Here is a 25,148-nt window from a genome sequence, read left to right as displayed (position 1 = left end):
CTTTCTGCAGCCTACTATACCCAGAACCTAGAGGCTAGGTTTCTAAACCAAGCTGTCTCATCAAAGCTTGTTCTAAACAAAATAAAGTCTCAAAGAGAATTATCTTGCAGCAGCTTATATAATAATATTTTCTCTTTTTTATAAAATATGCTTTGAACTTGAGTTAATTTCCAGGTTAAAATGTTTTACTTTAGAAGTGCCTACTATACCCAAATACAACATTCTGTTAAAGTAAGACAAGATACCTTAAAAGAGATAAAAAACCAAACAACATTGAAAACTAAGGACAAATTTCAAAGCATCATTACAGGCTAGAAGCATTTTTCAGATCTGAACTGACGTGTACTTTTAGTATGACTATGAATGATTTTCCAACTTCTATTCCTAAAGTGGAAAGAGATACTTGAAGCTCAGTCCAACATTTTTGTTGTGAGACGCAGAATATAACAATGGAAATTGGGTAACTAATCCCCCAGAGACATAGGTAAATTGCTCAGAGAGTCAAAGACTTGACTTTTCTCCTTGCTCTGTCACTTAATAGTAATGTGTCTTTGGATACTTAAACTCTCTACGCTCAGTTTTGCCACTTATGATGCAAGAATATAATATCCACTGAGCAGAGTAACTTGGGCTTTAAAGTAGATAATGACAGTACCAAAGTAAATATCAGTAAGTGTCCCATTGTACTTCCACTTAACATTAATACTTCTATTCCATGTTGATTTGTATCATAACAAGAGGTCATAGAAGATGACGTGGTACCCTTGAAAGTGAAAGTTCATGGAATAAAGGCCTAAATAAAGAGCTGCAGAAAAGAAGATCCTGTAGAGCATTTTCCTATTGGTAACTATAATTTTTAAAATAAATCTGTCTCGGGGCACCTGGGTGGCTCAGTCTGTTAAGTGTCCAACTTCGGCTCAGGTCATGATCTCATGGTTTGTGAGTTCAAGCCCTGCCTCGGGCTCTGTGCTGACAGCTTGGAACATGGAGCCTGTTTCGGATTCTGTGTCTCCCTCTCTCTCTCTCTGACCCTCCCTCGTTCATGCTCTGTCTCTCTCTGTCTCAAAAATAAATAAACGTTAAAAAAAAATCTGTCTCATCAGGTATCAGGATCCAAAAGAATGAGTCTAGTAGAAAAACCTCAGATCCTCAGAAGTCTTCCTGAATGGGAAGAAGGGCTAGGAGCACAGAAATTATCCACACCATCTAGTTTTATAACTAAAAAAAAAGGGGGAGGGGGGAGTTGTTCAGGATCAACACTGAGTACACAGACAAGGTGTAATATCTGTGTGTGGCAAATACCAGAATTGGGAGGACCCTTAGCACTCAATGATCAGTAAAGGGTAAGTCTCATGTGTTTATGTTCTTTGTTTTTGGCTGAAAAAGGAACTACTACACTACAAATATTTCTCTTCACATACTGATACAAAGTAAAGGATGAAAATACTACTTTTTAATATAATTTATTAGAAAGTTGGCTAACATACAGTGTATACAGTGTGCTCTTGGTTTTGGGGGTAGATTCCCATGATTCGTTGCTTACATACAATACCCAGTGCTCATCCTATCAAGTGCGCTCCTCAATGCCCATCACCCATTTTGCCCTCACCTCCCCCACATCAACCCTCAGTTTGGTCTCTATATTTAAGAGTTTCTTATTGATTGCCTCCCTCTTGTTCTATTTGCAACTATTTTTTTCCCTTAACTTTCCCCATGTCTTCTGATAAGCTTCTCAAGTTCCACATATGAGTGAAAACATATGATATTTATCTTTCTCTGACTGACTTATTTCACTTAGTGTAATACTCTCCAGTTCCATCCATGTTGCTGCAAATAGCTAGATTTCATTCTTTCTCAGTGCCAAGTAGTATTCCATTGTATATGTAAACCACATCTTCTTAATCCATTCGTCAGTTGATGGGCATTACGCTCTTTCCATAATTTGGCTGTTGTTGAAAACACTGCTATAAACATTGAGGTACATGGGCCTCTATGAATCAGCACTCCTGCATCCTTTGGATAATTCCTGGTAGTGCTATTGCTGGGTTGTAGTGTAGTTCTATTTTTTTTAATTTTTTGAAGAGCCTCCACACTGTTTTCCAGAGTGGCTGTACCAGATTGCATTCCCACCAACAGTGTAAGAGGGTTCCCATTTCTCCACATCCTCGCCACCATCTGTTGTTTCCGGAGTCTTTCATTTTAGCCACTCTGACTGGTGTGAGGTGATATCTCTGTGTAGGTTTGATTTGTATTTCCCTGATGAGGAATGATGAACATCTTTTCATGTATCTGTGGCCATCTGGATATTTTCTTTTGAAAAGTGTCTATTCATGTCTTCTGTCCATTTATTCACTGGATTATTTGTTTTTCAGGTGTTGAGTTTGGTAAGTTCTTATAGATTTTTTAGATACTAGCTCTTTATCCGATATGTCCTTTGCTAATATCTTTTCCCATTCCATCAGTTGCCTTTCAGTTTTGTTGATTGTTTCCTTTGCAGTGCAGTAGCTTTTTATCTTAATGAGGTCCCAATAGTGCATTTTTGCTTATAATTCCTTTGCCTTTGGAGACATGTTGACCGAGATATTGCTGCAGCTGAGGTCAAAGAAGTTGTTGCCTGCTTTCTCCTCTGGAATTTTGATGGTTTCCTGTCTCACATTTAGGTCTTCCATCCATTTTGACTTCATTTTTGTGTATGGTGTAAGAAAGTGGTCTGGTTTAATTACTTCTGCACATTGCTGTCCAGTTCTCCTAGCACCATTTGTTAAAGAGACTATCTTTTTTCCATTGGATATTCTTTTCTGCTTTGTCAAAGATTAGTTGGCATTACATTTGTGGGTCCAATTTGGGGTCTTTATTTCATTGGTCTATGTGTCGGATTTTGTGCCAATACCATACTGTCTAGATGATTACAGCTTTGTAGTAGAGGCTAAAGTCTGGGATTGTTGCCTTCTGCTTTGGTTTTCTTTTTCAGTATTACTTTGGCTACTGAGGGTCTTTTGTGGTTGCATACAAATTTTAGGATTGTTTGTTCTAGCTTTGAGAAAGATTCTGATGCAATTCTGATTGGGATTGCATTGAATGTGTAGATTGGTTTCGGTAGTTTTGACATTTTAACAACATTTAGTCTTCCAATCCATGAGCATGGAATGTTTTTTTCATTTCTTTGTGTCTTCTTCAATTTCCTTCATAAGTTTTCTATAGTTTTCAGCCTACATGTCGTTTACATCTTTGGTTAGGTTTATTCCTAGGTATTTTATAGTTCTTGGTGCAATTGTAAATGGGATCAGTTTCTTTATTTGTCTTTCTGTTGCCTCATTATTGGTGTATAGAAATGAAACTGATTTCTGTACATTGATTTTGCATCCTGCAACTTTATGAATTCATGTATCAGTTCTGGCAGCTTTTTGGTGGAGTCTTTCGAGTTTTACATGTAGAGTATCATGTCATCTGTGAAAAGTGAAAGTTTGATGTCTTCTTTGCCAATTTTGATGCTTTTTATTTCATTTTCTTGTCTGATTCTGATACTAGAACTTCCCACACTGTGTTAAACAACAGTGGTGAGAGTGGACATCCCTGTCGTGTTCCTGATCTCAGGGGGAAAGCTCTCAGTTTTTCCCCATTGAAGATGATATTCATTGTGGGCTTTTCATATATGGCTTTTATGTTAAAGCATGTTCCTTCTATCCCAACCTTCTTGAGGGTTTTTATTAAAAAAAGGATGCTATGTCTTGTCAAATGTTTTTCTGAATTTATTGATAGGATAATATGGTTCTTTTCTTTTATTAATGTGATGTCTCACATTGATTGATTTGCAAATATTGAACAAGCCCTGCAGCCCAGGAATGAATCCCACTTGATCATGGTGAATAATTCTTTTTATATGCTATTTAATTTTAATTGTTAGCATCTTATTGAGAATTTTTGCATCCATATTCATCAGGGATATTGGTGTGTGTTATCCTTTTTTGTGGGATGTCTGTCTGTTTGGGGAATCAAGGTAATGCTGGCTTCATAGAATGAGTCCAGAAGCTTTCCTTCCATTTCTATTTTTTGGAGCAGCTTGAGAAGGATAGGTATTAACTCTGCTTTGAATGTCTGGCAGCATTCCCCTTAAAAGCCATCTGGCCCAGATCTCTTGTTTGTTGGGAGATTTTTGATAACTGATTCAATTTCTTCACTAGTTTTGTGTTGGTTCAAATTTTCTATTTCTTCCGGTTTGAGTTTTGTTAGTGTGGGTGTGCTAGGAATTTGTCCATTTCTTCCAGGTTGCCAGTTGGTTTCCGTATAATTTTTCATAGTATTCTCTGGTACTTGTTTGTATTTTTGAGGGGTTGGTTGTGATATGTCCAATTTCATTTGTGATTTTATCTATTTGGGTCTTCTTGTCTTTTTGAGAAGTCTGGCTTGAGGTTTATCTTTTTTTTTTTTTTTTCCAAAAAACCAACTCTTAGTTTTATTGATCTGTTTTCTGGTTTTTTGTATTATATTGTTTATTTCTCTCTAATCTTTATCATTTCTCTTCTTCTCCTGGCCTTGGGTTTTCTTTGCTGTTCTGCTTCTATTTCCTTTAGGTGTGCAGTTAGATTTTGTATTTGGGATTTTTCTTATTTCTTGAGATAGGCCTGGATTGCAATCTATTTTCCTCTTAGGACTGCCTTTGTTACATTCCCAAAGATTTGGACTGTTGTGTTTTCATTATCATTTGCTTCCATATATTTTTAAATTTCTTCTTTAATTGCCTACTGACTCATTTATTCTTTAGTAGGATGTTCTTTAACCTCCATGCATTTGGAGGTTTTCCAAACTTTTTCCTCTAGTTGATTTCAAGTTTCATAGCATTGTGATCTGAAAATTTGCATGGTATGATCTCAATTCTTTTATATTTATTGAGGGCTGTTTTGTGACCCAGTATTTGATCTATCTTGGAGAAAGTTCTATGTGCACTCAAAAAGAATGTGTATTCTGCTTCTTTTGGATGAAAACTTCTGAATATATCTGTCAATCCATCTGGTCCAGCTTATCATTCATGACCATTGGCTCTTTCTTTCTTCCTTCCTTTCTTTCTTTCTTTCTTTCTTCCTTTCTTTCTTCCTTCCTTCCTTCCTTCCTTCCTTCCTTCCTTCCTTCCTTTCTTTCTTTCTTTCTTATTTTCTTTCTTTCTTTCTTTCTTTCTTTCTTTCTTTCAGGTTTTAAATGTTCTATTAAAAGTCATTGTAATTAAATATTTGAAATAAAAAATATATATTCCTTCCAACTTGAAATTATTTCATAAATATTAGATTAACAGTAAAATTTTATAAAATACTCTCAAAAAGTAGCATTCCAGAGAAAATAAACAAATTTTAAAGACAATCTTTATTCAATATTCAAATTTGTTGATGTTTTTAAGTTTCTATAAGCCTAACCATATCATTTGTAAATGAAGGGTTTTTTTTTTTTTCAATCTTAAGACTTGCTAGGACATTTTCTGCCTTATTAGACTGCCAAAGATATCCAATACACTCCTGATTCAAAGCACTGATAAAAAATATCCTTGTACCCAATATTAGAGGGAAAGATATCAATATTTCTATCTTTTTATTTCTTTTTATTTGGATTTATTTCATTTTATTTTTTTAGTTTACATCCAAGTTAGCATATAGTGCAACAATGATTTCAAGAGTAGATTCCTTAATGCCCCTTACCCATTTAGCCCATCCCTCTTCCCACAACGCCACCAGTAACCCTCTGTTTGTTCTCCATATTTATGAGTCTCTTTAGTTTTGTCACCTTCTCTGTTTTTATGTTATTTTTGCTACCCTTCCCTCATGTTCATCTCTTTATGTCTTAAAGCCCTCATATGAGTGAAATAATATGATATTAGTCTTTCTCTGACTAATTTCGCTTAGCATAATACCCTCTAGTTCCATCTGCATTGTTGCAAATGACAAGATTTCATTCTTTTTGATTGCAGAGTGATACTCCATTGTGTGTGTATATATATATATATATATATATATATATATATATATACACATATCACATCTTCTTTATCTATTCATTCATCGATGGACATTTGGGCTCTTTCCATACTTTGGCTATTATTGATAGTGCTGCTATAAATATTGAGGTGTATGTGTCCCTTCAAAAAAGCATACCTGTATCCCTTGGGTAATTGCTGGGTTGTAGAGTAGTTCTATTTTTAGTTTTTTGAGGAACCTCCTTATTGTTTTCAGAGTGGCTACACTATGTTACATTCCCACCAGCAGTGCAAAAGAGATCCTCTTTCTCTGCATCCTCACCAACATCTGTTGTTGCCTGAGTTGTTAATGTTAGCCATTCTGACAGGTGTAAGGTAGTATCTCATTGTGGTTTTGATTTGTATTTCCCTAATGATAAGTGATGTTGAGCATTTTTTCATGTGTTTGTTGGCCATCTGGATGTCTTCTTTGGAGAAGTGTCTATTCATGTCCATCTATTCACTGGATTATTTGTTTTTTGGGTATTGAGATTAATACGTTCCTTATAGATTTTGGATACTAACCCTTTATCTGATATGTCATTTGCAAATATCTTCTCCCCTTCTGTCGGTTGCCTTTTAGTTTTGTTGATTGTTTCCTTAGCTGTGCAGAGCTTTTTATTTTAATGGGGTCCCACTAGTTCATTTTTGCTTTTGTTTCCCTTGTGTCCAGAGATGTGTTGAGTAAGAAATTGCTGCGACCAAAGTCATAGAGGTTTTTCCCTGCTTTCTTCTCAAGGATTTTGATGGCTTCCAGTCTTACATTTAGGCCTTTCATCCGTTTTGAGTTTATTTTTGTGTATGGTGTAAGAAAGTGGTCCAGGTTCATTTTTCTTCATGTCACTGTCCAGTTTTCCCAGCACCAATTGCTGAAAATACTGTCTTTATTCTATTGCATATTCTTTCTGCTTTGTCAAAGTTAAGTTGGCCATATGTTTGTGGGTCCATTTCTGGGTTCTCTATTCTGTTCCATTGATCTGAGTGTCCGTTTTTGTGCCAGTTACCATACTGTCTTGATGATTACAGCATTGTAATACAGCTTGAAGACCAGGATTATGATGTCTCCAGGGTTGGTTTTCTTTTTCAAGATTGCTTTGGCTATTTGGGGTCTTTTCTGGTTCCATACAAGGTTTAGGATTGTTTGTCCTAGCTCTGTGAATAATGCTGGTTTTATTTTATATGTATTGTATTGAATATGTAGATTGCTTTGGGTAGTAGTGACATATTAACAATATTTGTTCTCTCTATGCAGGAACATGTAATATTTTTACATTTTTTGTGTCCTTTTCAATTTCTTTCATAAGCTTTCTATACTTTTCAGTGTATAGAGTTTTCACCTCTTTGGTTAGATTTATTCCTAGGTATTTTAGGTTTTTGGTGCCATTGTAAATGGGATTGATTCCTTGATTTCTCTGTCTGTTGCTTCATTGTTGGTGTATAGGAATGCAATCAATTTTTTTGCATGGATTTTATAACCTGCCACTTTGCTGAGTTCATGAATGTTTTTGCAGTTTTTTGGTGGAATCTTTTGGGTTTTCCATATATCATGTCATCTACAAAGAGTGAAAGTTTGACATCCTTCTGGCTGATTTTTATGCCTTTTATTCCTTTGTGTTGTCTGATTGATGAGGCTAAGACTTCCAATATTATGTAAATAACAGTGGCAAAAGTGGACATCCCGGTCTTGTTCCTGACCTTAAAGGGAAAGCTCTCAGTTTTTACCCATTGAGGATGATATTAGCATTGGGTCTTTCATATATGGCTTTTATGATCTTGAGGTATGATCCTTCTACCCCTACTTTTTTGAGGGTTTTTATCAAGGAAGTATGCTGTATTTTGTCAAATGTTTTCTCTGCATCTATTGAAGGATATGGTTATTGTCATTTCTTTTATTGATGTGATGTATCACAATTCTTGTTTTGCAGATATTAAGCCAGACCTGCATTCCAGTTATAAATCCCACTTGGTCACTGTGAATAATTTTTTAATATATTGTTGGATCCAGTTGGCTAATATCTTATTGAGTATTTTTGCATCCATGTTCATCAGGGAAATTGGTCTCTAGTTCTCGTTTTTAGTGAGGTCTTTGTCTGGTTTTGGAATAAAGATAATGCTGGCTTCTAGAAAGAGTTTGAAAGTTTTCCTTCCATTTCTATTTTTTGGAACAATCTCAAGAGAATAGGTGTTAACTCTTCCTTAAATGTTTGGTAGAATTCTCCTAGATAGCCATCTGGCCTTGGACTCCTTTTTTTGGGAATTTTCTGATTACTAATTTGAGTTCTTTACTGATTACAGACCTGTTCAAATTTTATATTTCTTCCTGCTTCAATTATGGTTGTGTATATGTTTCTAGAAATTTGTCCATTTTCTCTAGACTTCTCATTTTATTGGCATGTAAGTGCTCATAATATTCTCTTATTATTGGTTTTATTTCTTCTGTGTTGATTGTGATCTCTCCTCTTTCATTCTTGATTTTACTTTTCTGGGTCCTTTCCTTTTTCTTTTTGATCAAACTGGCTAGTGGTGTATCAATTTTGTTAATCTTTCGAAGAACCAGTTTCTGGTTTCATTGATCTCTTCTGGGGTTTTTGTTGTTGTTGTTGTTAGTTTGTTTGTTTCAATAGCATTAATTTCTGCTCTAATATTTATTATTTCCTGTCTTCTGTTGGTTTTGGGATTTATTTGCTGTTCTTTTTCCAGCTCTTTAACGTGTAAGGTTAGGTTGGGTATCTGAGACCTTTGTCCCTTCTTTAGGAAGGCCTGGATTGCTATATACTTTCTTCCTATGACCTCCTTTGCTGCGTCCCAGAGGTTTTGGGCTGTGGTGTTATCATGTTCATTGGTTTCCATATACTTTTTAATTTCCTCTCTAACTTCTTGGTTAGCCCATTCATTCTTTAGTAGGATGTTCCTTAGTCTCCAACTATTCGTTACATTTCCAATTTTTTTTCTTGTGGTTGATTTTGAGTTTCATAGCGTTGTGGCCTTAAAATATGCACAGTATGATTTCAATCTCTTTGTACTTGTTGAGAGCTGATTTATATCCCAGTATGTGGTCTATTCTGAAGAACGTTCCATGTGCACTGGAGAAGAATGTATATTCTGCTGCTTTAGGATACGAAATGTTCTGAATATATCTGTTAAGTCCATCTGGCCCAGTGTGTCATTGAAAGCCATTATTTCCTTGTTGATTTTCTGACTAGATGATCTGTCCATTGTTATAAATGGGGTGTTGAAGTCCACTACTATTATGGTGTTATTATCAATGAGTTTCTTTATGTTTGTGATTAATTGATTTATATATTTGGGAGCTCTCACATTTGGAGCATAAATGTTTACAATTATTAGGTCTTCTTGGTGGACAGACCCCTTAATTATGATATAATGCCCTCTTCATGTGTTGTTACAGTTTTTATTTTAAAGTCTAGATGATCTGATATAAGTATGACTACTCTGGCTTTCTTTTGTCAACAATTAGCATGATAGATGGTTCTCCATCACCTTATTTTCAATCTGAAGGTGACTTTAGGTCTAAAGTGGGTCTCTTGTAAACAGCATACAGATGGACCTTGTTTTCTTATCCATTCTGTTACCCATATCTTTTGATTGGATCATTTAGTTTATTGACATTTAGAGTGAGTACTGAAAGATATTAATTTATTGCCATTATGTTGCTTATAGAGTTGGAGTTTCAGGTGGTTTTCTCTGGTCCTTTTTAGTCTTTGTTGCTTTTGGTATTTATTTATTTATTCATTTTTTGGTTTTTTTTTTTCATCTTTTCTACCCTTAGAGAGTCCCCCTTAAAATTTCTTGCAGGGCTGGTTCTGTGTCACAAACTCCTTTAATTTTTGTTTGTCTGGGAAACTATCTCTCCTTCTATTTTGAATGACAGCCTTGCTGGATAAAGAATCCTTGGCTGCATATTTTTCTGATTTAGCACATTGAATGTATCCTGCCACTGTTTTCTGGCCTGCCAAGTTTCTGTGGATAGGTCTGCTGTGAACCTGATCTCTCTTCCCTTGTAAGTTAAGGACTTTTTCCCTTTGCTGCTTTCATGATTCTTTCTTTTCCTGAGGATTTTGTGAATTTGACTATTATATGCCTTGTTGATGGTCTATTTTTGTTGAATCTAATGGGAGTCCTCTGTGCTTCCTGGATTTTTATGTCTGGTCTTTCCCCAGGTGAGGAAAGTTTTCTGCTATGATTTCCTCAGATAACTCTTCTACCTTTTTTTCTCTCTCTTCCTCTCTGTGACCCCTATGATTCTGATGTTGTTCCTTTTTAATGAGTCACTGATTTCTCTAATTGTTAAATCATGCTCTTTTGCCTTAATCTCTTTCTTTTTTTTTTTTCTTTCTGCTTCATTACCCTCCATAAGTTTGTCCTCTATATCACTGATTCTCTGCTCTGCCTCATCCATCCTTGGATGTGGCATCCATTCGAGATTACAGCTCAGTTATAGCATTTTTTTTATTTCATCCTGATTAGCTTTTACTTCTTTTATCTCTGCAGAAAAGGATTTTAATCTATTTTTGACTCCAGCTAGTATTTTTATTATCATGATTCTAAATTCTGCTTTAGATAACTTTCTTGTATCTGTGTTGGTTAAGTCCGTGGCTGTTGTTTCTTCCTGTTCTTTCTTTTGGGATGAATTTCTTCATTTTGTTATTTAGAAGGGAGAAAAGGAATTAATGAGGTAAAAAAATAAATTAAAAAAATTAATAAAAGTATTAAAATTTAAAAATTTAAAACAACACACACACACAAATCAAGTAAATGATGCTAGAGCCTAGGTGTGTTTTGGTCTGGGTATTGAAAGGGGCTTGATAGATTACAGAAAAAAAGGGGAAAGAAAAAAAGTAAATCATTTGAAAATTTGAAAAAATTAATACACTGAAATAGAATAAAATGAAATGATTGAAGTAAAATAGAACTTGAAAAAATTACACAAAGTAAAAAGAAAATAGTAGAAAAATTACAGAAAAACATTTTTAATAAACATTATAAATAAAAATAAATTTTTCTATTTCTGTATTCAAGAAAAAAAGAAGAAGAAAAAGAAAATTGAATAGATGGATAGTGAACAGACTGAAATATGACTGAAATTACTTCATTTTCCCCTAGGAGTAAAACTGTAATGTGCTTTATAGTCCATAAACTAAGCAGGAGGAGAGATTCATGTTTTTGAAGAACGATGTGGGGCCAGTTGGGCAGGGCTTAGTGTAATGGCTCCATTCTCCACTAGATGGTGCTGCTTAGCTCACTGGGGTGGATTGCTGTGCACTTGTAAGTGTGTACGCACATGCACAGGAGGGCTAAAAATGGCATCAACCAGCTACCCAGTCTCTAGTATGGGAACTCTGTTCTCCCCCATCAGTAATAGCATACCTGTCCTTTGTCTTCGACTTCTGTCCACTCCCCGCTTTTACACTGTGACCAAGCCCAGGAAGCACCTTCCTCCTGAGTTTTATCTCAGATGCAGCTGTGTTTTCCGACCCCTTATTTCTGAGGGACTGTAGCTTTGACCCTTTCTGCCCCCCTGCAGGAGGGTCTCACCAAGCAATGGCCTGGTGCCAGTCCCACCCAGGAACATTCGCAGGATTGTGCTGCCAATGCCCAGAGACTGCGGCTGGGGGTGCCAGCCTACTCCAGAAAAAGTTCACACGCTGGTGTAGCAGCAGTGTTTCAGAGATTATGGAAAATCCCAACACACATCTGGCATCATGCTCACCCCCAATGACCTTGTTCCAGCACTAACGAATGTGGTTGTTCTCCTGGGTCCACTGGGGTCTTTGCCTGTGGGGATGCCACACAGCCTCTACCAGATGTCCTCTCCCTGTGTGGCTGGCAAACCCCCAGACTTCACTCTGCTCCTGGGAATTTGCCATTCCCACCAGCTATCGAGTTGCAGAGTTTCAGACTCTGCACTCTTCTTTAGAGTCTTAATGGAATTGAAACCCTCTAATTTCTCCATTCTCCCTTTTTAGTTCAGTCCCTGTGGCTGTTTCCACCTTTCCAGTTCTCTTCAGCTGCTTTTGTGGGGGGTTGCTTTTCCTGTATCTCCCCCACACACACATACACACACCCTCTCTGTCCTCTCTCTGAAAGCAAAAACAGCTTCCTGCCCTCCGCAGTTTCTCTCCCCCACTTCACCCCTCTGGGCCACGTACCTGCTAAGTTCCATGGTTCAAGTTGTGTAGATTGTTGTGTTAATCTTCCAAGCAGTTTTCTAGGTGTGCAGGATGGTTTAGTGTTGATCTGGCTGTATTTCATGGACACAACACACAAAAAAAATTTCCATGCTGTTCTACTATCTTGGCTCCTCCCTCATGACCATTTATTCTTGATTGATTTTCTTCCTAGATGACTTGTGTATTGTTGTAAATGGAGTATTAAAGTAACTTGCAAATACTGTATTCTTTCCAATAAGATAGTTTATGTTTCTGATTAATTGATTTATATATTTGGGTGTCATCAAATTAGGTGCGTAAACATTATTAATTGTTAGGTTTTCTTGATGGATAGACCCATAATTATGATATAATGCCCTTCTTTACCTCTTGTTACAGCCTTTAGTCTAAAATCTAGTTTGTCTGATATAAGTATGGCTACTCCAGCTTTCTTTTGACTTCCAGTAGCATGACAGATGGTTCTCCATTCTCTCACTTTCAATCTGAAGATGTCCTCAGGTAAAATGGGTCTCTTGTAGACAGCATATATATGGACCTTATTTTTTTTTAATCCATTCTGATATATTATGTCTTTTGACTGGAGCATTTAGTCCATTTACATTCAGTTATTATTGATAGATATGGATTTAGTGTCATTGTGTTATCTGTAGGTTTCCTGCTTCTGGCATTGTCTCTGGACCTTTGAAGACTTTACAACCTTCTACTCAAAGAGTCCCCCTTAGGATATCTTGCAGGGATGGTTAGTGGTTATGAACTTTCAATTTTTGTTTGTCTGGGAAAACCTTTATCTCCCTTTCTATTCTGAATGACAGCCTTGCTGGGTAAATGATTCTTGGCTGCATATTTTTCCTATTCAGCACATTGAATATTCCCGGCCACTCCATTTTTGCCTGACAAGTTTCAGTGGACAGGTCTGCTACTACCCTTGTGTGTCTACCCTTGTAGATTAAGGCCCATTTATCCCTAACTACTTTTTCTTTCTTTTTCTGTTTGCCAGTTTCACTATGATATGTACTGGAGAAGATCAATTCTTGTTATGTCTGAAGGGAGTTCTCTGTGCCTCCTGGATTTGAATGTCTGCCTCTCCATATTGGGGAAGTTCTCAGCTATGATTTGTTCAAGTAAACCTTCTTCACCTTCTCTCTCTTCTTCTTCTGGAACTCCTATGATCCAGATATTATTAGGTTTCATTGAGTCACTTCATTCTCTAATTCTCCCCTCATGGTCTAGAATTTTTTTATCTCTGTTTTTTCTCTTTATCTCTGTGTTTTCATCTTTTTCATAATTTTATCTTCTATTTTACTTACCTCCCCTTTGACCTCCCCTTATCTCCTCACTGTGACCACATCTAGCTTATTTTGCACCTCATTTAAAACATTTCTTATTCAGCATGACTATATTTTAGTTCCTTGATCTCTGCAGCAAAAGATTCTCTACTGTATTCTATGCTTTTTTTCAAGCCCAGCGATTAATCTTATTACTATTATTCTAAATTCTTGATCAGCTATACTGTTTATATCTGTTTTGATAAATTTTTTAGCTGTCATTTCTTCCTGGAATTTCATTTGAGGAAAATTCTTTACTTTCATCATTTTGGCTAGTTTTCTGTCTCTTATGTGTTTTAAAATCTTGTTATGTGCCCTGAACCTGAGAGCACCACTATATTAAAGAGGGGTCATACACTGTCCAGGGCTGCCCATCAGGAGGTATTTTTGGATTTGTGTTATGTGTTCCCTATTGTGACTCTGGTTGTTTTATCCTCCTACTTGTTGTGATGGTTCAGACCCTTCACCAAGTGTGCTTTGATTTGTTAGCTGAAGTAAACCTATGGCCTCCAGGTTGTCCCCGTGGGCCCCTGGCAATGTGTCTGTCACTCTGCAGCCTGGACTCTTGGAATTCCAAGTCCTCTGGCCTCAATACTGCTGTGTTTGAAGGACAAGGGAACTTCAAGTCCCCCTACTTCTCTGCCATTTCTGATTCTCTTGGTAAAAATATATATATTTTTTAAATTGTCCCATGCTCAGAATAATCTTACATACCACATAAAGGTATCAAAACAAAACAAAACATGAGTTAATGGGGAAATTTGAGGTTGGTATGCAAATCCAGAAACCTAAATGCTGATTGGGATAAAAATGGATCTTTTTTATATAAGGAAACATAGCAGATAAATTGAAAAGTAATATCCAAATGAAAATCCATAATAGTGAAACTGAAAATATAATTGAGAAAATTCAAATTAGGTAACTTTGAATTGATGTCATAAGTTGTGAGGATAAAGGACAAGTGAAAATGACGGATTTATGGATTTTGAAAAATATAATTTAAAATTTAAAAAGGTATGTCAGGGAGGAGTTAAGATGGCAGAGTAATATGGGGACCCTTAAATTATATCATCCCTGAAACCCAGCTAGATCAGCAGCAAACCATTTTTAATACCTAGGAAATTGATCTGAGGATTAACACAATAATCTGCATAATTTGAGCCAGAGAACTAAGCAGATACATGGTGCAGAAAGGTGAATTGGAGTAAAGAACAGCTGTGGAACAATGGAGGGTAGGGAGCCATTTTTGTGGGGGACAGAGAGAAAACCAGAGTGGGAGGGAGAGAAGCATATCAGGAACACACAAGAAAAGCACTCCCCCTGAAAGTAGCTGGAGAGAAAGAGTGAAAACACTCACAGGGGAATGGACAAGAAATCTGTTCACAAAAACCATTGATGGGAAAAAGGAAAGGGTTCCAATACTTCCAATTTTCTATAGACAGTGGAACACAGAGTCTGGGTTTCAGAGCCCAGTGTCTGGCAGTATTCTGGTGAGGAAGCAGGGTGAGACCCCAGAAGCAAGCAGCACAATCTGAGGGGTCCCATGTGCAACATGTGGAGAAATTCTCTTGGTTGGAGTGCATTCGTAGAGGCAATATGGGCCTCCCTGTAGGCAACAGTCTCAGTGGACCCCAGAGAGTTTCAATGTTTACCGATATTGACACTAAGACACTCCCTGAGGGCAACAAAACCCGGCACCAGCTGTGTATTGAGGTTGACTATAAACTCTGAGCCTCTTATGCTGCAGGATCATGTTAACGTTTTCTGGGACAAGTCAGTACCAGTCCATTGCATGATAAGTCCCTCCTCCAGAGAATCAGTGTGGTTCCAAGCTGCAGGGGACTCTGAAGCGTGGGGTTTTGAAACCCGACACCATTTGGGATAAAACTCTGGAGGGAGGCATAGCCTGGCAGGCAGACAGCTTGGACACAGACAGGGTAAAGGCAGAGAGTGAACAGAAGACTAAGACAAAGGAGGGATGATTGATTGCACATCTGTGATGGCATGAAAGTCTCACACCAGAAACTAGAGAGCAGGCTGAAGTCATTTTTACGTACAACGCATGTGTGTGTGGATTGACTCCAGTGAGCTAAGCAGCACCACCAAGTAGAGAACAGAGCTGTTATACCAAGCCCCACCCACCTTTCTCCTCCAGGCACATCTCCCGGAAGGCCAGCACAAATCCCTTCCACCTGTTCAGTCTACAGACCATAGTGTACTGCAAAGTTTCAGTTCTAGGGGAAACTGGATCTAACTTCTAACTGGATGAATTTGTTCATCATTTTGTTCATTTTCTTTGCCTGTTTTTGCTTCTGTCGTTTTCCTTTTTATTTTTTTTTTCTTTATTTCTTTTCCTTTCTTGGATACAGAAAGAGCAAAATTTTTTCATTGTTTTACTTTCTTCATTTTATTTTATTATTTAAAAAAATGTTTAAACTTTTTTTCTTTCTCTTTTCTCTTTTCTATCAAGTTTCTCTCAACAAACAGAGTAAAATATACCTAGGGTCCAGCTTCCTTCACTTTTGTTCTGATTTTTTTTTTTACTTTTAAGTTTTTATTTGTTTATTATTTTTTCTTCATACAAAATGACAAGATGGAGAAATTCACCCCAAAAGAATGAACAGGAAGATATGATGGCTAGGGACTTAATCAACTCAGATATAAGTAAGATATCTGAATTAGAATTTAAAACCATGAATATAAGAATACTAGCTGGGGTTGAAAAAAGCATAGAAGACACCAGAAAATTCCTTTCTGCAGAGATAAAAGAACTAAAATCTAGTCAGGCTGAAATAAAAAAGCTTATAACCAAAATGCAGTCTCAAATGGATGTTGTGATGGCAAGGATGAATGAAACAGAACAGTGAATCAGCAATATAAGAGATAAAACTGTGGAAAATAATGAAACAGGAAAAGGCGGGGAAAGGCAAAAGATCACACTACAAGATTTAGCGAACTCAACGACTTATTAGGAGAAACAACATTTGTATCAAAAGAGCCCCAAAGATGAAGAGAGAGAAAAAGGGGCAGAGGGTTTATGGGAGCACATTGTAGGTGAAAAACTCCCTAATCTTGAGAAGGACACAGACATCAAAATCAAAGAAGCACAGAGAACTACCATTAGATTCAACAAAAACCAACCATCACCAAGATATGTCATAGTCAAATTCACAAAATATGCAGACAAGTAAAGAATAAAGAAAGCCAAAAGGGAAAAAAAAGTCCTTAACCTATAAAGGAAGACAGATCAGGTTCACAGCAGATCTGTCCACAAAATCATGGTAGGCCAGAAAGGACTGATAGACATATTCAAGTGCTGAATGGGAAGTATGTGCAGCCATGATTTTTTTATCCACAAAGCTGTCATTCACAACAGAGGGAGATATAAAGACCTTCCCAGACAAACAAAAACTAAAGGAATTTGTTATCACTAAAACAGCCCTGCAAGAAATTCTTAAGAGGAGTCTTTGAGTGGGAAAAAAAAGACCAAAAGAAACAAAGACTAGAAAGGATTAGAAAACATCATCAGAAACACCAACTCTACAAGAAATACAATGGCACGAAATTCATGTCTGTCCACTTCTCTAAAGAAGACATCCGGATGGCCAACAGGCACATGAAAAGATGCTCAACGTCGCTCCTCATCAGGGAAATACAAATCAAAACCACACTCAGATATCACCTCATGCCAGTCAGAGTGGCCAAAATGAACAAATCAGGACACTACAGATGCTGGAGAGGATGTGGAGAAACAGGAACCCTCTTGCACTGTTGGTGGGAATGCAAACTGGTGCAGCCGCTCTGGGAAACAGTGTGGAGGTTCCTCAAAAAATTAAAAATAGACCTACCCTCTGAGCCAGCAGTAGCACCGCTAAAAATTTACCCAAGGGATACAGGAGTACTGAGGCATAGGGGCACTTGTACCCCAATGTTTATAGCAGCACTCTCAACAGTAGCCAAATTATGGAAAGAGCCTAAATGTCCCTCAACTGATGAATGGATAAAGACATTGTGGTTTATATACACAATGGAGTACTACGTGGCAATGAGAAAGAATGAAATATGGCCCTTTGTAGCAACGTGCATGGAACTGGAGAGTGTGATGCTAAGTGAAATAAGCCATACAGAGAAAGACAGATACCATATGGTTTCACTCTTATGTGGATCCTGAGAAACTTAACAGAAACCCATGGAGGAGGGGAAGGAAAAAAAAGAGGTTAGAGTGGGAGAGAGCCAAAGCATAAGAGACTCTTAAAAACAGAACAAACTGAGGGTTGATGGGGGTTGGGAGGGAGGGGAGGGTGGGTGATGGGTATTGAGGAGGGCACCTTTTGGGATGAGCACTGGGTGTTGTATGGAAACCAATTTGACAATAAACTTCATATATTGAAAAAAATTAAAAAAATAAATTATCTCCAAGTTTTTATCTCAGTAGACATGCAGTCAGATGATGACCAGCTGCATTTATATCAATTTAAGTAAGTACATGTTTAGACACTGTTGGGCCAGGAGAATAAATATAAAGCCAACATATTGTGTGTGAAAAGAAATCACAATCTGTTTATAACCATTGCGGTTTGATAAAATAAATCCAAATCAATATGCTATTGGAAATATAGGGGTGGAAACAGAAAGGAAATTGTTCACTTTCCTTTGAGTGCAGCTTTAGGTCTCTTCTCCCTTTTCCCTCTCCTCTAGAACTCGCTCAATTGGTATAATTAGAGCCCACAAGATTGCCTTTTAGTGACACCTGCTGCGACAGACCTGTTTATAAATTTGCTTCTGCACAGTGGCTGCCTCTGTCACACCCTGAGTCAGCAGTCCAATCTATTTCATAATGATGCTTGGACAGCTTGGGCTGGAAGCAACTTTCCCTTGGGACAACTGCTTTCCAGCCTCCTCATCATTCCTAAAGGAGAATGGCCTACATACTGGCATGACAAAGATCTGGACATTTATAGAAGCTTCATTGTAAGCCTAAATCTTTAAAAGGGACTGAAACTGCCAACACCAAATAAAGATGAGGGTGATGTAGTAAAGCAGGAAGTCATTAAAATAATGAATCATTCAGCTGGGTTTTGAGCTCTTTTCCCACTAATTTAATGGAAAGATTTATTATCTTCACAATTTAGACTTTTGAAAAGCATTTAATGTTCACATAAATAAGTATCTGTGTTTTATTATGAAGTTAATTATAGGTAACAAACTGATAGTTTATTTTCACCAACTTGAACCTTACATCTAAGAATATCCAAAGTCCTGTTTTAAATTAAGGAAACATTAAGCAAAGAAATGGCATTTTCCTCCTTTCTGTAACGACAACACTTGCTTTCTCTCACTATATTTGTCTTTTAATATTGATAGGCTGTTTTTGTTTTTAAGCATTTTAATGGGAATTAAAACTTTGCCATGTTTTTGTTTTGTTTTGTTTTTTAACAGTGTGATTTGACTAAGAATTGACTTGAAATACATGGCTTCCAAGTTTGGGAATTCTTTGGAGTTTAATTTACCTTTATCAGAAGGGAGTGGAGTATATGCCTCTGTTCTTATATTTTTTTTGTTTGTTTACTGATCCTACATTATACTTAACAGAGTGCCAAATTTATTTCTTCTGTCCTCTTTTGGCAATAACGGATTTTTCTGATTTGCAGATTGATATTTTTTATTGGTTTTAATATTTATTTACTTTTGAGAGACAGAGAGAGGCAGAGCATGAGCAGGGGAGGGGGAGAGAGAGAGAGATTCAGAATCTGAAGCAGGCTCCAGGCTCTGAGCTATCAGCACAGAGCCCGATGCAGGGCTCAAACTCGAACTGCAAGACCATGACCCGAGCTGAAGTCGGACGCCCAACCGACTGAGCCACCCAGGTGCCCCTGCAGATTGATATTTTTAATACAAATCCTGTTGTAAGAGTATTTAGAAAAGTACTCCAAAAAGTTTTAAAAAGCAGAGAAAATTTTTTTTTATTTTTTTGATGATTATTATTGAGAGACAGAGACAGAGCATGAGTGGGGGAGGGGCAGAGAAAGAGGGAGACAGAGAATCTGAAACAGGCTCCAGGCTCTGAGCTGTCAGCAGAGAGCCCGTTGCAGGCTCAAACTCACAAACTGCAAGATCATGATCTGAGATGAAGTCAGATGCTTAACCAATGGAGCCACCCAGGCACCCCAAAAGCAGAGGACATTTAAATTTTTTTTAATGTTTATTTATTTTTGAGACACAAAGAGACAGAGCATGAACAGGGGAGGGTCAGAGAGAGAGGGAGTCACAGAATCCGAAGCAGGCTCCAGGCTCCGAGGTGTCAGCACAAAGCAGACGCGGGGCTCGAACTCACAGACCGTGAGATCATGACCTGAGCCTAAGTTGGACGCTCAATTGACTGAGCCACCACGGTGCCCCAAAAGCAGAGAACATTTAAAAATTTAACAATAATTCCATCCAAAATAGGCACCAATAATATTTTGCCATATTTTCTTTTAAAATGCATTTTAGGACGGCTTAGTTATATTTCTATGCTATTTTATCTGTTTCAATATACCATTTCCCTAAAATGTAAGTTTAATGAATACTATTAAACTGTATACACTTGCCATAGTTGACAAGCTACCTTGTAGTACTCTTGCTTCAATTCTCCCATTCCCCTTTATAGCTGGCCCTCAGTTTGGGGTAGACAGAGGAGGTCTTTTCCTGGCTAATCATATAGAACTCTGAAAACATTGTTTTCTTCTTTATGTATGTGTTTTATGAGACCAGAAGATGCAGTTGTGACAGGTAAAGTAAAAGTTATGTGTAAAAGCAGTCTAAAACATTTTATTTATAATCAAATATGCTACTGCTAACTCTGCTAGTCTGAATTTTTTTTCTGAAAATTTTGAGAACAAAACAAAAACTCAAAAATAAAATGAGCTATTTGGTGTATGCCTCAATAATTAATAGCTAGAAGAAAAGATAATTTATTTTAGTATTAAAAAGCGTATACATTTTTCCATGACACTGGGTATAAGGAATAGCACATTACTTTTCTATTTCTAATCATAGCCGATTTAAACACATCATCTGCCAAAATCAAAGTAAAATTCAGTTAGTTCATTTCAAGCTTGTAACTGAATTCGGGAAGTTTAAGCATCATTTTTCCCCAACATTGGGAAATCTCCCTTGTCTGAATTAACCTTGATCTCTGACATTTTTGTTCCTAATATTCATGATCTCACCGTGGAGCACTTGCCTTTACAAAATTGTACATTGTTTATGCTTGTCCAGGACCCCTCAATTCTTTTTGGAATTTGAGCTAGCAATTTTCTCATTTTAAACAGTCTATGACTTGCCATTTGGTTCCTAGTCTTTTCTTCAATGGGCACTTCATAACTGGTGTCCACTGATATCATGGCCAACATTCATGACTACATGCCATGAGCTGGCAGAATCTCATCTCCAAAAAAATATTTTCACTTTATTTAACTTGGTCAAGTAACTAATTCTATATTTCTCTCACTTGTCCAAATATTTTCTGCCTAAAACCCAATTCTTTGCAACATTATGAAAGAAAATGACCAACTTAAACTTCACAATTCTCCGTTCAAAAAGTAGAGGCATTCTATGACTGTGTTAAATTATTTTTTTCTTTTGTGCACTTGCCAAGAGCCAAACCAAAACATAGATTCTGTTGATTGTAGAAATATCAATTTAGTTAAGGCCTCCCAAAATCGTTATGTGAGAGTTTTGGCACAATTCAACAAATATTAACATGTAAAGTTCAGAGGAGGGAGGTATAAGAGAGGATTTAAATAACTCGGGGTAGTCCTAAGCCTTTGAACCTCATGAGTCTGTCTTATCAGCTGAAGCAAATAATCACCCTTACTTGAGAGCTCTGTAGTAATCTTACATTAAGCAGTTATTTTATTTTATTTTATTTTTTTTAAATTTTTTTCCCAACGTTTATTTATTTTTGGGACAGAGAGAGACAGAGCATGAACGGGCGAGGGGCAGAGAGAGAGGGAGACACAGAATCGGAAACAGGCTCCAGGCTCTGAGCCATCAGCCCAGAGCCTGACGCGGGGCTCGAACTCACGGACCGCGAGATCGTGACCTGGCTGAAGTCGGACGCTTAACCGACTGCGCCACCCAAGTGCCCCTAAGCAGTTATTTTATAGGGGGAAGCCAGTATCTTACATCACTCCCAAACTTCTTCTTACCTTAAGGAATTATTTTACAAGGGGAAGCCAGTATCCTGCACCACTCCCCAAACTTCTGTAACTCCTGCCAACTCTGTGAAAACCTTAGAGTAAAAAGTTAATGCCCCCAAAGAATTGTAAGATATTGGCAATTTATATTGACAAATATCTAAAGTTGTGTAAGAATGGATCCTATGGATGGTAGACCAAGTAAAGAAGGGCATAATTTTGGCTGAATTCATTGATGATGCAGCTACAAAAAGTTAAATAGAATTAGTTATTTTATGTGTATCTCTAAGTCCAATAACTTAACAACTAGAAGAAAAGATAAATTCCTTTATATAAAAACTATTGTGGATTTTTCCATGATACTGGGGTAAAGAATAATTTATCTTTTTATTTCTCTATTTAGGCAAATGTGAATGATTGTAATTATTTACATGCTTGGTTAAATAAAATTTGAGCACATTAGTGGCTTACTGTAAATGAAATTGAGATACACTTTCTTAGTATAATGAGGAGAAGTGTACCCAAAATCTTGGAGAATTAGAAATATTGAAATAAATTTATCATGTATAATCTCATCTACACATTGTCCATGTTGACAATGTGGCTCTGGAATACAATTTCTTAATATAATTAAGGCATTAAGAATAAATTTGTAAACGGCCTCCAAGTATCTTTCAAAACTGTACTGGCCATTTTCTGAAGGCATTGAAGAAGAAATTTGTCCACTTAATTTGGGTAGCTATGGATGAGTGTTGGCAGGGACCAATAGAAACATGCTGGTTGTGGTTAACATAATGGTTTAAGGGCCAGCATCACAATAAAAATTGCCTCAGCTACAAAATGATTTGGTAAGGTTTAATCAGTTATTTGGTCCTGAATTAGTCATGATTGAAGCAGTAAAACAGAAATCCATGGGAACATTTATAATATAAAGATTTTACTGCAGGTTGTTTGTTATAAAAGTGATAGAATCTCTGAAAATCCAAACAGCTGAGGCAACCCAGAGATAGATATCTTGGACATTTTTATGGCAAAAATGAGGGTTTCCACTTTAGTATAGTCTAAGAATTCAATAATGTGGGGTATTTATTTGGGCATCCTACCTTTAAATGAAAGGGAAATGCATTAAGAGGAACACTGCTAATGGGTTCCTTTGAATGCTAGAGGCAACATATAAGACATTTAGATTTGTGTTCTAATTCACAAAGAGATGCTAAGAAGGACGTTAGCTATGAGTGGGACACAGAGAAACAATAGTTTTGGGCTACAGATGATTGCAATTAACTAGATCTGTCATTATTATTATTATTATTATTATTTTATCATTTTATTTTTTAAATTTAAATTCAAGTTAGTTAACATATATGTAGTATTGGTTTCTGGAGTAGAATTTAGTGATTCATTGCTTCCATTTAACACCCAGTGCTCATCCCAACAAGTGCCCTCCTTAATGCTCATCACCCATTTAGCCCATCCCATCCACCTAACTCACCTCTAGCAACCCTCAGTTTGTTTTATGTATTTAAGAGTCTCTTATGGTTTGCCTTCCTCTATGTTTTTATGACATTTTTCCTTCCCTTCCAATATGTTCTGTTTTGTTTCTTAAATTCCACATATGGGTAAAATCATATTATATTCATCTTGCTCTGACTCTTATTTTGCTTAGCTTAATACACTCTAGTTCCAACTACGTTGTTACAAATGGCAAGATTTAATTCATTTTCCTCTTTTTAGTTTATTTATTTTCAGAGAGACAGGGAGAGAGAGAGAGAGAGAGAGAGAGAGAGAGAGAGAGAGAGCAGGGCAAGGGCAGAGAGAGGGGGAGAGATAGAACCCCAAGTAGGCCCTGCACTGACAGAGAGGAGCTCAATGCAAGCTCAAACTCATGAACCATGATATCATGACCTGAACCAAGATCAAGAATTAGAAGCTTAACTGACTGAGCCACCCAAGCACACCTAGATTTCATTATTTTTGATCACCAAGTAATATTCATTCATTGTGTATATATACCACATCTTCTTTATCCATTCATCATTCAATGGACATTTGGGCTCTTTCCATAATTTGGCTACTGTTGAAAGTGCTGTCATAAACAATGGGATGCATGTATCTCTTTGAATCAGCATTTTTGTATTCTTTGGATAAATACTGACTAGTAATAGTGCTAGGTCATAGAGTAGTTCTATTTTTAATTTTCTGAGGAACAGGCATACTGTTTTCCAGAGTGGCTGCACCAATTTTCATTCCAATCAACAGTGCATGAAGGTTCCCTGTTCTCTGCATCCTCACCAACATCTATTTTTTCATATAGTCTTAATTTTAGTCACTCTGACAGTGTGAGGTGGTATCTCATTGTGGTTTTGCTTTGTATTTCTCTGATAATGAGTGATGTTGAGCATTTTTATGTGTCTGTTAGCCATTTTTATGTCTTCTTTGGAGAAATGTCTGTTCGTGTCTTCTGCCTATATATATATATATATATATATATATATATAATTGTCAAATTGGTTTCCACACAACACCCAATGTTTATCCAAACAGGTGCCCTCCTCAATTCCCATCACCCACTTTCCCCTCTACCCCACTCCCATCAACCCTCAGTTTGTTCTCAGTATTTAAGAGTCTTTTATGGTTTCCCTCCTTCCCTCTCTGTAACTTCGTTTTCCCCCCTTCCCCTCCCCCCTGGTCTTCTGTTAAGTTTCTCAGGATGAACATATGAGTGAAAACATATGGCATCTGTCTCTCTCTGCCTGACATTTGGATACAAGTATCCCTATGCATCAGCAATCCTGTAAACCCTTGGGTAAATTCCAAGCAGTGCTATTGCTGGGTCATAAGGTAGATCTATTTTTTTTTGGGGGGGGGGAACCTCCACACTGTTTTCCAGAGCAGCTTCACCAGTTTGCATTCCCACCAACAGTGTGAGAGGGTTCCCGTTTCTCTGCATCCTTGCCAGCATCGATAGCTTCCTGAGTTGTTCATTTTAACCACTCTGCCCAGCGTGAGGTGATATATCAGTGTAGTTTTGATTTGTATTTCCCTGATGAGGAGTGACATTGAGCATCTTTTCATGTGCCTGTTGGCCATCTGGATGTCTTCTTTAGAAAAGTGTCTATTCATGTCTTCTGCCCAATTCTTCACTGTATTATTTGTTTTTCAGGTGTGGAGTTTGGAGAGTTCTTTACAGATTTTTGATATTAGCCCTTTATTTGATATGTTATTTGTAAATATCTTTTCCCATTCCGTCATTTGCCTTCTAGTTTCGTTGATTGTTTCCTTTTTAGTACAGAAGCTTTTTATCTTGATGAAGTCCCAATAGTTCATTTTTGCTTTCAATTCCCTTGCCTTTAGAGATGTGTCGAGTAAGAAATTGCTGTGTCTGAGGTCAGAGAGTTTTTTCCCTGCTTTCTCCTGTAGGGTTTTGATGGTTTCCTATCTCACAGTCAGGTCC

The 25,148-nt window shown here is 37.1% G+C and overlaps 1 long non-coding RNA gene across 1 annotated transcript; it reads left to right on the top strand.

The window, feature by feature from the left end:
• The first annotated feature begins 6,072 nt into the window (after positions 1-6,072).
• On the top strand, positions 6,073-24,589 carry LOC121014567 (uncharacterized). Its single transcript, XR_005783273.1, has 3 exons — positions 6,073-6,111; positions 15,447-15,451; positions 24,466-24,589. It is a non-coding gene; the product is annotated as an uncharacterized LOC121014567 (long non-coding RNA).
• Positions 24,590-25,148: the final 559 nt, after the last annotated feature.

This window comes from Herpailurus yagouaroundi, unplaced genomic scaffold (assembly GCF_014898765.1).
Source record: "Herpailurus yagouaroundi ecotype Mexico unplaced genomic scaffold, PumYag 203, whole genome shotgun sequence".
NCBI classification, from domain to species: Eukaryota; Metazoa; Chordata; class Mammalia; order Carnivora; family Felidae; genus Herpailurus; species Herpailurus yagouaroundi.
This window is presented reverse-complemented; position numbering and strand designations above follow the sequence as displayed.